The sequence below is a fragment of the Chenopodium quinoa genome, unplaced genomic scaffold (assembly GCF_001683475.1).
Source record: "Chenopodium quinoa cultivar QQ74 unplaced genomic scaffold, ASM168347v1, whole genome shotgun sequence".
NCBI classification, from domain to species: Eukaryota; Viridiplantae; Streptophyta; class Magnoliopsida; order Caryophyllales; family Amaranthaceae; genus Chenopodium; species Chenopodium quinoa.
Window position 1 is genome coordinate 1,970,463 of NW_018744497.1, and position 16,835 is coordinate 1,987,297.

The window sequence follows — 16,835 nt, forward strand, 5'->3', positions numbered from 1 at the left end:
ATGTTTTACTAACCCTCTTAGTTAGTGAAGAATTAGACATATGAGGTTTGAGTTTTGAGCATATTGAATATGAACAAGAAGCACTTTGAGAATTGGTTTAAGTAAGGAATTGAAAGTTGAGATTGAATATGAATATGCAAGAAAAGTTTGAAAAGAAGAATTCAATTCAAGAAAATGAAATGGAGTTTCATAAAAAGCAATCCATAGTTAAAAGGCAAGGACACCACATAACAGTTTATGAAAATAAAAAAAAAATGAAAAAAAAAATTTATACAAAGAAAGCTTTGAAGTTTTTTTCCCTTAAATAAGTGTGCTAATGTAATGGAATTGAATTGATGGTTTTTTATTTGATATTTGGTTGTTTTCTTAAGTTTGTTTTTGAGAGTTGGCCACTCTTTTGCCTCACTTAGGAATTGCCACCAAATTTTCAAATTATTTTCCTACCTATACCTTTATCCATGACTATACAACCCTAGTAAATACCCTTAGACTTTAGAGGGGTGAGGTCAAAGACCGGTGAAGGGAGATGGATTTCAACCCTATGGAGAGAGTATGCAAAGTTGAGATGTCAAGATGACCTTATGTTTCCTCAAGATGTATCTTTTTCCGGTTCCTTCGTGGAATCATGAGGAGCTAACTAGGGGTTGATTTGAAGCTAGTGGGGAGAACGCGGACCGTTTTGGATGGTACTAGGGCTAAGAATGAAATCACTAAATCTCTATGCTTAGCTTAGGTTTGTCTCTTTCAACCATGAGCATCTTAGAACGTGTTTTCTCTCGTTTAATTGAGAAAGACGAGTATTCTTTGGCGCTTGTCTTTTCTTTTGAGTTCGAATGGAGCAATCCAACCTAAAACTTGATTTGTTTTCCTAAGCCTTGCCATGTTGTGTTAGTCTTTGTAGTGTTTGTTTTTTTCTCTTTTCTCTTAGTTTTTCTTGAGGACAAGCAAGAGGCAAGTGTGGGGGATTTTGATGAGTGTCATTTATGCCACTATTTAGCCCTTTTTATTAATGATTTTCCCCCATTTGTCACTTGTTTACGCCTTCTCTAGCCGTTTTTACCCTTTTTTTAGTTATTTTTGTTTTTTTCTCGTGATTATCCTCTTCTTTTATCTTTTCTTTTGTTTTATATCTTTTATTTGGTGAATTTGATGGTTTTTGGCACTCTTGGATGGAGTTAAAGGAGCTAATGGGGCTAAGGAAGAGGAAGAGATGCTCAAGAGAGAGGGCGCGCAGCTCTGTAGAGAGTCGCGGGTGCGGATAGGATGAATTGGAGCTCATCTTTTGAACCTGTAGAAGGCGGGCCACGCCCTTGGAGAGGGCTCTCCCCGCTCACCCGCAAGCGCGGCACATAAGGACGTGGGTGTAGCTATTTGTGGCTTTGTTTCCCCTATTTCTCAGCCGCGACCTCTCCCTAACTGGAAGATGGCTCTCCATTAGTAACCCGCGAGCGCGGCTTTGTGGGTTTTGCAACTCCGTACCCAACTTGGAGAGGGAGCGACATTGTTTGAGAGGGCTCTCCTTAGTTCGTTATTTCTAGTTTCTTTCGTCACTATAAATAGACTTTTTCTGGAATGTAGAATTCATATTCTTTGGCATGAATCCACGTTGATTATCATTGTTGCCTTAGTTGATCATGATTGGAACTCCCTCTCCCTAGTGTTTTGATCATATTTCTCTCATATCTAGTTTTCCATCCTTATTTTAGGGTTTCTAGTTTGAACTTTCTTTATTTTATTGCTTTAATCTTTCTAGTAGTTAATTTGATCATAGAAATTCAAAAAAACAATCAAAATACCCCTTGTTACTTGCAACAGATTCTTAATTCCACTTTAATTATGCGATGCCCCGTTTCCTTGTGGTTCGACCCTAGCTTGCCACTATCTAGTGTGAACTTGATAGAGTTAGGTTAAGAATATAAATTGTTGATTTGATTTAGGATAGTAAACAGACACGACCTATTATCCGGCGATCAGCATGTCGAGCTAGCTAGCAGCTAGCATCGCTGGCTAGCTAGTGCAACAGGCAAGCATCGCTGACGCGCATGCTAGGACCAGCCTCGCACCATCACAAGCAAGACCAGTAGTGATAAGTGGCATTTATGCCACTATTTAGATCCTCTAATCGCGGTATTTTTCTACGTTTGTCCCTTGTTTGTACCCCTTTTGCTCCGTTTATCTCTTTATTATGTTTTTGTGCTTTTTATCGTGTTTTGTAGGCTTTTGGAGTTGATTTTAATGGAATGAAGAGCTTGGAGAATTGGAGTTCATTTGAAGAGCTACAAAGGAAGTTAAGGAGCAAGCAAGCAAGGTCATGCGGATAGCGCGAGTCGCGCTTTCAGAATGGCGCGGGCGCGCCAAACCCAGCGCGGGCGTGCCTAACATTGGGGTCAAAAATATTGAAGGAGGCAGAATGTAGGCGCGATTTGGGCGCGGCTTAGGCGCGAGCGCGCCTAAGATAGGCGAGGGAGCGCAAGGGCCTGAACTCCAAAACTGATCTTTGTTCACTCTTTTAGCCATAACTTTTGATCTACACATCGGATTGAGGTGATTCAAATTGCGTTCGAAACTAGACTTGAAGAGATTTCTAACGATAGATCGCACGCCACAATAAGTCTCCTAGAACAGATTTTATGGATATTTGAATTTGAATGTCGCTGTCAAGCCGAAACCCAGATTGGCGCGGGCGCGCCATTCTACTGCGGTTCTATTTTTAGCCCGATTCTCTCCTATTTTTAGGGAAGTTTTGATGGTGGGTTTCATTGGGGTTTTTCTCTCTCCTCTTTGAGGGGTTAAACCCTAACATCTCTCCATCAATCTTCACATAAATTAGGCTTAGATTTAGATTTAATCTTTGTTTTTATACTTTGTAATGTAGATTAAGAGTAATTTAGGGTATTTTAGAGAGAGAAAGTGAAGAGCTTCAATGGTGGATTGAAGAAGATGAAGATGCAAAGTGGCATTGTTTTGGATTCCTTTTCAATACTTCAATGAGCATTCTAAACTCTATCTCATTTATTGTTCTTTCTTAATTTCTTGCTTGATTAGAGTAGTTGTTTAGTTTAATTGCTTCTCTTTGTTCTTCTTGCTAGGTTTTGTGTTAGTTGTTCATGATTAGTGAGTAATTCCCTTTACTAAGGGATTGGTGATAACATGTGGTTAATCTTGAATGTATTAGGCTAGACAAATGTTGGTTATATGTGATTAAATATACCTTGTAACCATGTTTTACTAATTACTCCATGTGAATGGCCAATCATGTGTTGTAATTGGGTGGATTGAACTAAGTTATGACGATAGTGTAACTTAGGGATATCCATTAGGTGATCGATTCTATGCAAAAACCTTAACTTTCACAGATAATGACGATAGTATGAGCATGTGTTAAGTTGGGAAAGCCTTTGACCCCGATAGGTGGTTAGATGGTATTGTTGGTATTGCCTTATATGAAATATTTGGTTTGCATGTAAACTCATTTCCATTGCCTAACTTTATTGAAGATCATTGTCATGTTTGACCCTCTCCCTTGGTGTTAGTTTAACTTAATATTAATCTCATTTTAGTTTATTGTTCTATCCATCCTATCTCTTTGACCTTGCTTAATTGGTGGTGGTGTTGATATTGTTTATGTCGTCTCCGTGGTTCGACCCTCTACTTACCACTAAACTTGTTTAGTGTAGGTGTAGGTTTATAAATATTATTTGGTTGAGGGTAGTTAGTCCAACGACCTAATTATCCTTCACCAAATTGGCGTCGTTGCCGGGGACGGCTTCCATTATTGTTGTATTACCTTATTGAGTCTAGGTCTTTGCGAATATTTTTTTTTTTTTTTTTTAAAAAAAAGAAAAAAAGGGGAAATTCCAAAAATATTTGAGCTTTCTTATTTGGTTGCTATTTGTTTTGCCTCATTGAGTCATGGATCAATTTGTCTAAAATGAAATGTCATGTCCTTCTTTGCCTCAATTTGAATATGAGCCCTTTTGGGTATATTTTAATAGGTTTGAAGACTTCTCTAATTACCTTGGTTGTACTTTATGGGAGTCTTGTGAGATAATTTATTGGGGTTTGAATTAGTACACTAGGGGGGTGGTTGAAAACATATTTAATGGTGAATTTCTAGCCATATCTTCGGATGAGGCTTGGGATTTCTATTTGTGGTTTGCTCGGGATAGCAATGAGCAAGATAATTATGATAATTGTCGTGATTTTTCTAACTCTTGCATAAACTCTAATGATGATTCTTATGTTCCCCATGATGATCCCTTGATGCATGATGGCAACCCTTCCCTTTTGTATGCTAATTGTGATGAGATGCATCCTAATGTTGATAATGTTCATGATATTTTTCAATGTTCATCAATTATGTGCATGAATTCCAATGATGCTTCACACACCCCAAATTCTCAAATGCATAATTCTTCATCTTCCTTTCCTTTTTCATACACGATTCCTAATGAGTTCCCCTATGTGTCTAATGAGCCTTTTTGTGAGGGTAATTCAGTGGGGAGATCGAAGGAAGAAGAGTGTATGGAGATGCTTAAGGAGTTTATGAGAAAACAAGATGAAGAGAGGAATGAAAGGGAAGCTTAGATTAAAATGATGGAAAGTAAAATTTCCCAACAAGCCTCATCCCAAGAGGATGCCTTTCCTTCTTCTCCCTCCTCCCATTTGAGTGAGCCTAAGGGTAATCAAGAGGGTGAGACAACTCATTTGGAATTTGAGAATGTCATTGAGGATGATGATTTTGAAAGTGATGGAGGGAGTATGGATGGTGAGATTTTTCATGACTTCGTGAATACCAACCCCTCCACCCAATTTGAGCCTCAAAACTCTTCGCAACCCATTGACGATACAAAATTGATGCAATTATACATTGATTTGAGGTTGCTTAGAGAAAAGTTTGGTTTAGGTGATGATGAGATACCGATGTTCATTCATGGTGACTTGGGGAATGTTAACAATGATGATCATGCTCTTGTTGAGAGTGAAATATCCCAATTGGTGATTGAGAATACATCGAAAATCTTTGAGGGTATTGAAGATGAGTTAGAAGAGAAAGCTTGTGATTCAATGCTAGGTGGTGTAATTGAGGTGGTGAGTGCGATTCCAATTCAAACCCCTTCAACTTACATCCCTTTTTCAAGGAAGTTTAGCAATATTCCTTCTTTTCCCATCTCACTACCATATTTTCTCAAAAATAAACCAATTGAGGAGCCCCTTGCCTCCCTATACCACCATGGCCTTACTTTTGATTTCAATGATGAGCTTTCACCTTCCAAAATGCAACTAAATGAGTTTGTTCCCCTTTTTTTCTTTTTCTTATTTTAATTTTTCTTTTGATTTTTCTTTTGATTCTTTTTATTTTTCTTTTCCCCCTCCCCTCAAGCATAGAGTTTCTTTCAAATTTGTGCTTGCTTGTCATATGAGCATCACTTATGCTCTTTTTCATGAAATATTTTCCTATGCATATGACAAGGTTTTGCGTTCTTTGTCCGGTTATTTACTAATAAGGTCAATCTTGGACCTTAAACAAGACTTTCTCGGGAAGTAACCCGTGTTTTTATTGCTTTTACTCTTCCTTATTTCTTTTAATTTTGTTTTACTCTTGTTTCTCTTTGTATAAAGTTACTTGATGTCTATACTTTTGCTCATGACCTTGGATCGGGAACCATAAGAAGAAACAAACCAAGGAATGCTTGTGATTGGAAGTTGAAGCATCAAAGAAGAGTAATTAGATGGAAATGATGAAAATGAGTTCATTTGCGGGTTTCACACCCACCTATCATTTGGTTCACTCTTTCCATTTTCTTTTTTTTTTTATTGCTTTACCTTCTTATTTGCATGTGGTTTGAAAGATACATGTTTGTGGTTTTGTTGTTTCCTTCTTCCCTTTCTTGGTCTCTTGATTGCTTGATTTACCCCCTCCATACATACCAAGGTTTATTTTTGACTTTGGTTATTCTATATTTGGATAGCCATGAGCGCCTTATTGATTTGACTTTTGGTATACATGGATTTGTTGATCATGCTCTCATCTTGCGCAACTGTAAAAACATTCTCAAGTTGTTCTTGTCTTGTGAATATTTGCTTGTATGGAGTCTTTTCCTTTAAAAACAAGGCAAGTTTTCGTATGTGTTTTATTCATTCTTGTTTTGGACTTAATGTTTTGAGCTTGTGTCCTTGAAGGCTTTCCTTCCTAATTGGTAATGGTATGCACGGTTTGAGAGTGTTTTGGGTTGAGTTAAACATATTTTAATGCTAAGGTAGCGGTTTTAAGAACTTTAGGATACTTGTAGCCTTAATCCATGGTTGTGGTAAGACGGTGTCGCTCTCCATAGTGGATATGAACCCCTTAGGTCGGTAATTGCTATACAAATCCCGTGTGAGGTTTATTTGTTCTAGCCTTCATCAACTTTGTTGAGTGGCATATTTGGATCCTTGGTTATGCATTTTTCAATCCAGAGTTTGACTTCTATCTACCCGAGATCGTGACCGAACCCTTTAAGGGAGGACATAGGCATTTTTCATTTTCTTATCCTTCTTTTTGTTTTGTTACAAAATTGGTTTTCTTTTAAATTTGCCCCTCTTGCTAACCCTTTGAGCCTATTTCCCTTTCTTGATTTTGAGCCACATTACAAACCGAATGACCTTTTGTTCCCCTAAACCTTTTGTTTATGTGAAGCATGTTGGTTTGAGAATTGGTTTGTGTTGATTTTGAACGCAAATGAGAAAGTTGTAGTTCTTTTGTCAAGCAAGTGAGTAAACTGTGTTTCTATTCAGTGAAATAAGAGCAAATGCTTATGAAAATCCGTCCTTACTCAAATAAGGTAAGGACCAAAAAAAATTAAAAAAAAAATAAATAAATAAAAACTTCATATCCCTCGTGTTTGAGCATTGAGGACAATGCTCCGTTCAAGTGTGGGGGAGTCCTATTTCTTAGTCTTTTTAGTGTGTTTTTATTGAATAAGTGTGGGGGAATACCACCAAATTTTTAAATTTTTCAAAATTTTTCCCACCTTACACCCCAAGCATACCCTTACAACCAATAAAAGACCTTTAGACCCTATAGAGTTTAGTCTTTATCGATGGAGGATGATAGTTGTCAAGCTTATAGAGAGAGAGTGCATAGCCAAGACGTCGGGATAACCTTCTCATCGTTTTCATTTCTTTATCTTTTTCCGGTTCCTTCGAGGAACCATGAGAAGCCCACCTAATGGTTGACTTGAAGCTAGTGGAGAGAACGCGGCTAGCTAGTTTGGGATGAAAGGTGAATTGTACGGCTCTTAGTTCTCTATGCTTAGCTTAGTCTATGTTTCTTTCAACCCTAAACATCTTGGAACGTGCATACCCTTATTTGTTTAGAAAGTTGTGCATTCATTGGTGCTTGTTTCGTTCCAAAAAGTCAACCAAGAACGTCTTGTTTTTGTGTTTATTTTATTTGTCTATGCATTGCCTTGTTTGTGTTGCTTTATGTGTAGAGTTATGGGTTAAACTCTTTGGAAACCCTTACGAGAGCACACTCGTCCTCATAGTCGACTTTGAGGTTTAAATGGCTTGTTGTTTACGCTAAAAACAACCGTGATTCCTACGAAAGTGAGTTAGTGTATATTCTTTTTCACCCCTCTCCTTTTAGTGTTATTATATCCTTTTTCTTTCTTTTTGTTTCTGCTTTTGTTCTTGCTTGAGGACAAGCAAGAGGCAAGTGTGGGGGAATTTGATAAGTGGCATTTATGCCACTATTTAGATCCTCTAATCGCGGTATTTTTCTACGTTTGTCCCTTGTTTGTACCCCTTTTGCTCCGTTTATCTCTTTATTATGTTTTTGTTCTTTTCCTCATGTTTTGTAGGCTTTTGGAGTTGATTTTAATAGAATGAAGAGCTTGGAGAATTGGAGTTCATTTGAAGAGCTACAAAGGAAGTTAAGGAGCAAGCAAGCAAGGCCATGCAGACAGCGCGGGTCGCGCTTTCAGAATGGCGCGGGCGTGCCTAACATTGGGTTCGAAAATATTGAAGGAGGCAGAATGTAGGCGCGATTTGGGCGCGGCTTAGGCGCGGGCGCGCGTAAGATAGGCGCGGGAGCGCAAGGGCCTGAACTCCAAAACTGAACTTTGTTCACTCTTTTAGCCATAACTTTTGATCTACACAATGGATTGAGATGATTCAAATTGCGTTGGAAACTAGACTTGAAGAGCTTTCCAACGATAGGTCGCAAGCCACAAGAAGCCTCTTATAACAGAAGTTATAGATATTTGAATTTGAATGTTGCTGCCAGGCCGAAACTCAGATTGGCGCGGGCGCGCCATTCTACTGCGGTTCTATTTTTAGCCCGACTCTCTCCTATTTTTGGGGAAGTTTTGATGGTGGGTTTCTTTAGGGGTTTTCTCTCTCCTCTTTGAGGGGTTAAACCCTAACATCTCTCCATCAATCTTCACAAAAATTAGGCTTAGATTTAGATTTAATCTTTGTTTTTATACTTTGTAATGTAGATTAAGAGTAATTTAGGGTATTTTAGAGAGACAAAGTGAAGAGCTTCAATGGTGGACTGAAGAAGATGAAGATGCAAAGTGACATTGTTTTGGATTCCTTTTCAATACTTCAATGAGCATTCTAAACTCTATCTCATTTATTGTTCTCTCTTAATTTCTTGCTTGATTAGAGTAGTTGTTTAGTTTAATTGCTTCTCTTTGTTCTTCTTGCTGGGTTTGTGTTAATTGTTCATGATTATTGAGTAATTCCCTTTACTAAGGGATTGGTGATAGGATGTGGTGAATCTTGAATGTATTAGACTAGACAAATGTTGGTTATATGTGATTAAATATACCTTGTAACCATGTTTTACTAATTACTCCATGTGAATGGCCAATCATGTGTTGTAATTGGGTGGATTAAACTAAGTTATGACGATAGTGTAACTTAGGGATATCCATTAGGTGATCGATTCTATGCAAAAACCTTAACTTTCAAAGCTTATGACGATAGTATGAGCATGTGTTAAGTTGGGAAAGCCTTTGACCCCGATAGGTGGTTAGATGGTATTGTTGGTATTGCCTTATATAATTGATATTTGGTTTGCATGTAAACTCCTTTCCATTGCCTAACTTTATTGAAGATCATTGTCATGTTTGACCCTCTCCCTTGGTGTTAGTTTAACTTAATATTAATCTCATTTTTGTTTATTGTTCTATCCATCCTATCTCTTTGACCTAGCTTAATTGGTGGTGGTGTTGATAGTGTTTATGTCGTCTCCGTGGTTCGACCCTCTACTTACCACTAAACTTTTTTAGTGTAGGTGTATGTTTATAAATATTGTTTGGTTGAGGGTAGTTAGTCCAACGACCTAATTATCCTTCACCAAGTAGCAATAGCTCGCTAGGCCTTGCACGAGGAAGCAGTAGCAGCAGCATGCAAGCTACGCTTGCGGTAGGAGCGCCCAGGACGCCCGGAAGCACGCATAGCTTGCTAAGCTGTGCGTCCGAGCATGCGAGGCCAGCTAGCAGGTCCAGCCAAGGGGCCAGGCCGCCAGGCGTGGCAGCCTTGGCGCCTAAGGCAGACCACGCTAGCTGGCGCGCTACGAATGGGTGTGTGTGAGATAGTGGTTTTTTGGGTTTGCTTGGGGAGAAAAAGGAAGGTGGTCCTCCCCTTGTGGTCCTCACCTAACCCCTTGCTCTCCTCATGCCACTTATCGTTTGGTGATCTATTTGGCTATTTAATTTTATTTAGAGCTAAATTAAATTCTATTTTTCCTTTTTACCAACTATCCCACATTGAAAGAAGATGAAACTTTTTTAGCTCTACTCCCTATAAATGCCAATCATTTGGCATTTGAAAGGCACTAGAGTTGGTGAACTTTAAGGGATCTCCAAAGAATACAAAATCTTTGTTCTAATAACTCTCAGTTATTTTTAGCCTAGCCCTGACTCAACTTGAAGGTAGAAACCGGTGCGTTTCGGTAGCGAGGGTGTGAGCCGTCGGAGGTTCTCGCACTTGCGGAACTTGAAGCTTTGAAGTTCGAGCATAAAGGTTGAGCAAAGCACGCTACAAGGATGAGCATTCTCTCTCTTCTCGTATGTTTATGTTTGCATGCTTTTGTTTCTATTGTAATTATTATGCATGCGATCCGGTTTTCGGGTTTTGTTTCTGCGGGGTGTTGGACACTATAAACCCAACAGTTATAAGTAGGTTGGTTTTAATCATCTGTCTTTCGCTTTTATGATGTACTTATATCAATGTTATAAAACAAAATTAACTCATAGCTAGCATATGAAAACAATTTATTACCTTGTCATGGATCAGCACTTGCCCAATACAAGTAAACCAATTAGTATTTCATCATAAACAAAAAAAAAATAAAATTCGTTTCAACAAAAATAAGAAATAAGTCTAAAATCATCATATACAGAAATAAAAACTATGAAGATTTCTCTGGCCACTTGAACACTTCTTGTGTACCTTCAAGCTCCATTTCCAAACTAGCTTCACTTCTTTGTAGTTTTTGCTGAACATGAATAATGTTAGCATTGCAACTTGGTATCACATACCTAAGTGAAAGTTAAAATGTTCATAACAAGAATTTTTGGAAACTCTTTACCTCACACTTCATCGTAGTGGGGATATCCTTGCAGAAACACTAGCTTATTCTCCTTTGAAATAGTTCTCTACATGATTTTTGAGTAAATCAACTAGCTTGACTACAGAATCCTCATCATGTGACAGTTTTTGAAGGTCGAAAATACATGAAGTGATTGCAAAATTATATCATGAACCTCATGATCTTGGAATGGTCTCCCTAACATTAATGTATAGCTGGAGGCCGCTTCCGATCAGTAGTATTAATGTATATTTAATATTACAACTTAATCTTAACTGAACCCTTCGGGTCACACCCAATCGTGTAACTGAACCAAAGTGACGAATTAATCCAGAGGATTAAATAAGTCGATAGAGATTTTACGAACTAAGACGTTGGATTCCGAGCTTAGAGCGTCAAAGCCGAGCGTCGAACATCGAATCGATTCAACGAATCGAGGAGACGAGAGAATAAGTTAAATGACAAGTCAACGTGAAAGACCTAGCCTTGGGTTGGCCTAACCAAGCGAGGGCTAGGCTTGCAAGGCTAATGGTGGACCATGAATATGGGGTTGGTAGGTTTATGCTTGCTATCCAAGGATAGGTTTGAGGTCCTTACCTACTCCCCCCTCATGTTGACACTTGTCATTTGACTACTGCTTATTTATTTTAATTTGGAATTAAATTAATTTCTTATTTTCACATTTTACCAACAAATCCCACATTGAAAGATGATGGGAATTTTTGTGAAATTTTTCCTATAAATACCAATCACTTGGTATTGGGAATTTCGCTTGAGTTGGTGAACTCTAAGCGATCTCCGAAAGCGAGAAAATCTTTATTCGTAAACGCTAACTTATTTTTGGTCTAGCCCCGACTAAGCTTTGAGGTAGGGACCGGTTAGAGTTCGGTAGCGAGGGTGTGAGCCGTTGGAGGTTCTTGCACTTGCGGACTTGAAGCTTTCAAGTCCGAGCTCAACAGTTGAGCATTCTTTCTCTCTCTTCTCTCTCTTCTCTCTCTTCTCTTATGTTTATGCTTATTTTGCATGCTTTTATTTATGTTGTAATTACTATGCATGCGATCCGTTTATCGAGTTTTGTTTCCGCGCGGTGTCGGACATCGCAAAACCCAACAGCGGTATAAGAGCCTCTTGCATTTAATTTTTACAACTAAAAAATTAATAAAGGTGATTTAAAATGTATTTAAATTTCTGTTTTTGCTTCCTAATTAGATTAGGAGCTCATTTTTAATTGGATTAAAATCGTATTTATGCTGATTTTGGATTATAAACTCAAATTTTAACTCAAAAATAGTGAATTTTGGGTGGAAACAACGTTCTAAATCAGACTTTAGTCACTTTTTGGTAAAGAATGGCCTTCCAAAAGCCAAAATCCACCAGAAAGTGGTTTTTCGAAGGGTTTTTCGTTTTTTACGAATATTTTAATATTTTTAAACCTTGATTAATTATGGCATGCAATTGTTGGATTATATGTTTGATTAATCCATTAATCTTCTGCAATTTAAACCCTTATTAAACATGTTTATGAAGTCATAATTGGTGCTTAATTTGGTTAGCTCTTATTTTCATAAAAACTTGCAATTTCACATTTTTGCAAATTAATTGCTTGAAGTGTAGATGTTTATGGTGAAAATGTATTTTTTAAAACCCAAAAATGTTAATGATTCAATCTTTAATTGATTATTTGGATCTTAACTTTCGAAATTCCATAATGTACTAATTTTGGTTTTAATCATTTTTAGTTGATTAAACTCTTAAATGTTCAAACTTGTGATTGAAATTTGATATTTCTTCATGGTAAAAGAATGTTATTTTTCCAATTTTTTAGAATTTAGTGTTGGAGATATTTTTCATTGGATGATTGTGTTTATTTTTCCAACTCCTTTTGTCAAATCTCATTATTAATTTACATTGGTTAAATTAATAGTGAGAATAGCCCTCAATTTTGTAGCATCAAGTTGAGCCAAAAATAATTTAAAGAATGGTTCTTAAATTATTTTTGGTTTGTGCACTAAGATTTAATTTTATTAAGTTGGACTTGTTTTATTTTCATATTGCTCCATATTGATTCTAAAAATAATTTAGAATTAATTTTTATGTCACACAAAAATCAGAATAAAATTACGAGGCACAAGCGAGGCACGAAGCCTCGAGCATTACTCCTCGGCCAGCTGGGCTGCTTGCGTAGCCCTCATGTGGTTGTCGAGAATGTGCGACGTACTTGTGCATTGGTGTGTGCGAGTAACCTCCTTGGTGCAGCAACTTAGTGCGAAGTAGGCTTGCGTGTGGTGAGGTATGCAACTCCTAGGCAGCACGAACTCGCAGAGCAACGTGGCCTTTGAGGCCACCACTTGCGTGCGTTTCAAGCACGGTGCTAGGGCAAGCATAACGTGCGAGCGATGCTGTCAGCCGCTAGCACATGGCTTCGCGCAATAGTGGCTTTGCGGGGTGGCACCCATGCATAGTATCCTGGGTTTTAGTGCCTAGCAAGTCGAGCTTAGTGGCTTGGATGCTAGGCACTCGGCCTTAAGGGGCTATTAATTTTGCGGTTTTTCGTTTTTAATTAAAACGAGGCTAGGCCTTGGTTTTTCCGGCACTTGCAAAATATTTTGGAAAAATTTTGGGTTAACCGGCTTCATTAATTTTAATTGGATTAATTTTAATTAAATTGGATCTGGAATTTAGTGAAGCTTCAATAATTGTTTTGAACTATTATTATTGCGTTAATTCACATAATCAGATAACAACTTTAACTAGTTTTAATTAGGCGCGTTAGTAACTAGTTGTACGCTGGTTTTGAATTGTTACTTGATTTATTTTGTAAAATGCATGGGCCATTCAGGATGAATGGAATGGATATTCTGATGCAAGTTTTACGAAATGGCAACTAGTGGGGCCCGACTAGGATTGTAAATACGGACTGCGTTCTGTTTTATATTATTGTAAATCTAAATACGGACTGCGTGCCGTTAAGTATTTTTGTACTCAAATTATTTAGATTAGTCCCAGCTTTTCTAGTAGTTGCATATTGGTGGTGACGTCTCGAAGACGGTGTTTCTAAGAAGACGAAGCCAAGAAGATGCAACGAAGGCCCTTGAAGATTTGAAGACTCAAGTTCAAGGGGTCATTCTAGTTGCTAAATGAATCCTTAATTATGATTTATATATTTATGCTTATGCTTATGTATATTTGCAATGTTAGATGCATGTTTAGGATTTCGAATGTTGAATGATTAGTTTATTTCACTAAAGTTAACCACCATAGAAACCTTAAGTCCCAAAGAATATTGAGTTAAATCTGCCATTTTAAAACAACACTTACGGAACTAATGAGAACAGTAATGGGCTATGCCAAAGCAAGGCATTACTACTTTCCTAGGGAAGTAAGGTATGTTGGTGCACTTGCCAAAACAAGGCATCATATACACGTTAGTTTTTGTTAAACTTAACAATATCAGTAAGAAGTCCTTAGATGTCGTGGCTGTTTGGGGGATTTTATGTTTCCTACGGGAGAGTTACAATTTCCTAGTATGCTCCTTCCTTCTCCTGTACCTGCACAAATAACGGAATACTCCGGCTGGGCCTTGGGTGTTCCACCTCCGAAGATTCAGTTAGTCTCTTTCTAAATGAGGAAATAAGATAATAAATTCTTCTCGATTTGAGAGCGTTTGCAAGGGGATTTGTGTTTTGTTGGTTTGTGGAAAAAATGATTCGATCCCCATTAATGAGGTCTGCCCTTTCTATTTATAGTAGGGGAGAGCTGTACCTTAATTAGGGTACAATGATATGTGTCAGCAAAGGGATGGGGCCTTTGCTGACCATTGCAAGCTTGACACATGGCAAGCCTTTATTGGGCCACGTGTCTTAGGGTATTTTTACCCTAAACATCTGCCCCTCACAGGTGTGACGTGGCATGTCCACGTGTCACCTGTGACAAGTGTCAGACGCATGGGAGGAGACGGTTCGTCTTCTTCCCTCCTTTTTTCAAATTTCAAGTTTTTAGGGCATAAGGCATCGTTTCGCCTTCTTCTCCTTCTATAAATACAAGGCACCCTCTCTCTCCTCCATACTTTGCATATTTTTCAAAAAATTTCTGAGAGCGCTCTCTGATACCGGCTGCAATATTTCCTAAGTTTTCTTGCATCCGGCATTTTCAAATCCAGCACATCCGGCGACCGGTTGGGTGCTCTTTCTCCAGTCTCTAAGGTACCGGCTGCCCTTTTCTTTTTACTTTCGGTTGACGATTTTGAACGTTTCACCCCATCTGGGTTGCATGCCGCCTGGGGGCCTTTAACCCATATCCTAGTGTTGAAGCTTCTCCCTCAGCCGACATAGTCCCGTCTGAGGGGTCTTCAACTTTTAATCATTTTGCATTCTGAACACCCCCATCCGATTTAATACCGTCTGGGGGGTCTTTGAACCTTCCTCCAATACTTATCCATTAACACCGCCTGGGGTATTTATGAGTTTCTATCAAGAAAGGATTTCAAAAACCCCAACCGGTTTTGAAGCCGGTTGGGTCATCATCCTTGTCTCTTTTTGGATTTTTCAAAGAAATTTGAGATGCGTTCAATGCACCCCCATCCGGCATTTTGCCACATGAGTCCTTTTTTAGCGATCTATTTTATTACTCAAACAAGGTACAAATAGCCCTCGACCGGTGTTTTGCCGCATGGGGGTTATTTGAGCAGCATTTGCTTTTTCTCAAACATCATTCAAATAGCCCCCATCCGGCATCTAACCGTATGGGGGTCGTTTGAGCAGCCTTTAACCTTTTCTCAAACATCATTCAAATAGCCCCCATCCGGCATCTAACCGTATGGGGGTCGTTTGAGCAGCCTTTAGCCTTTTCTCAAACATCATTCAAATAGCCCCCATCCGGCATCTAACCGTATGGGGGTCGTTTGAGCAGCCTTTAGCTTTTTCTCAAACATTCAAATTGTCCCCATCCGGCATCTAACCGTATGGGGGTTGTTTGAGCAGCATTTGCTTTTTCTCAAACATCATTCAAATTGTCCCCATCTGGCATCTAAACGTATGGGGGTTGTTTGAGCAACCTTTGCATTTTCTCAAACATACAAATAGCCCCCATCCGGTATTTTAACCGTATGGGGGTCGTTTGAGTAGCCTTTAGCTTTTTCTCAAACATTCAAATTGTCCCCATCCGGCATCTTATCGTGTGGGGGTTGTTTGAGCAGCATTTGCTTTTTCTCAAACATCATTCAAATAGCCCCCATCCGGCATCTAACCGTATGGGGGTCATTTGAGCAGCCTTTGCTTATTCTCAAACATACAAATAGCCCCCATCCGGTATTTAACCGTATGGGGGTCGTTTGAGCAGCCTTTAGTGTTTTCTCAAACATTCAAATTGTCCCCATCTGGCATTTAACCGTATGGGGTCGTTTGAGCAGCCTTTAGCTTTTTCTCAAACATCATTCAAATAGCCCCCATCCGGCATCTAACCGTATGGGGGTCGTTTGAGCAGCCTTTAGCTTTTTCTCAAACATACAAATAGCCCCCATCCGTTATTTAACCGTATGGGGGTACCATTGATCAATTTGAACAATTTTTACCTCATCCGGGAATCCACCGCTTGGGGGGCTTTTAAATGAGCTTCCATTAAATATATCTGACCTACTTTTCTTTATTTCAGCTTCAAACACATTCGGAGACTTTCGCCTGTGGAGGTTTCAAGCCACCATCTCAACAAATCTCAATCTTCAAAGGTACCGCTTGCATCCTATACTTGTCACTTTCTTTTATTTCCGGTTGCATAGTATTAGGGTATGGACTCCACCAATGCACACACGGCACAGCCTACGACTGTGGTCAGCCGGTCACCAGGAACGGCTGAGTCTAGGACTGGGATTGCCGTCTGGGGGTGCTTGGAACAACCTTCACCTACATCGAATCCGACCGTCTTTGTTCATGTGCATGACAGAATGGCTCGGATCAGAATGACGGCAATCGACCCTGACTACCAGTCCGACGACCCAGCCGTTGATCTGGCTGACCCTATAAATCAAGAGCAAGCCGAGGAACCGGCTTAGATGGATCTTAATGAAGTGGTTCCGCAAAATTCTCCAAGTGTACCAAGCACACCGGGTGACAGTATCTTTGATAGCTCTAATTCCAACGCTGAGGAATCCGGAGAGGAAACCGGAGAAGGATCCGGTGAAAAATCCGGAGAGGGGTCAGCTGATAATGGGGAGTCTGGCCCTGGACCTAATGAAGAGTCTTCCGAAGAGGCGGCT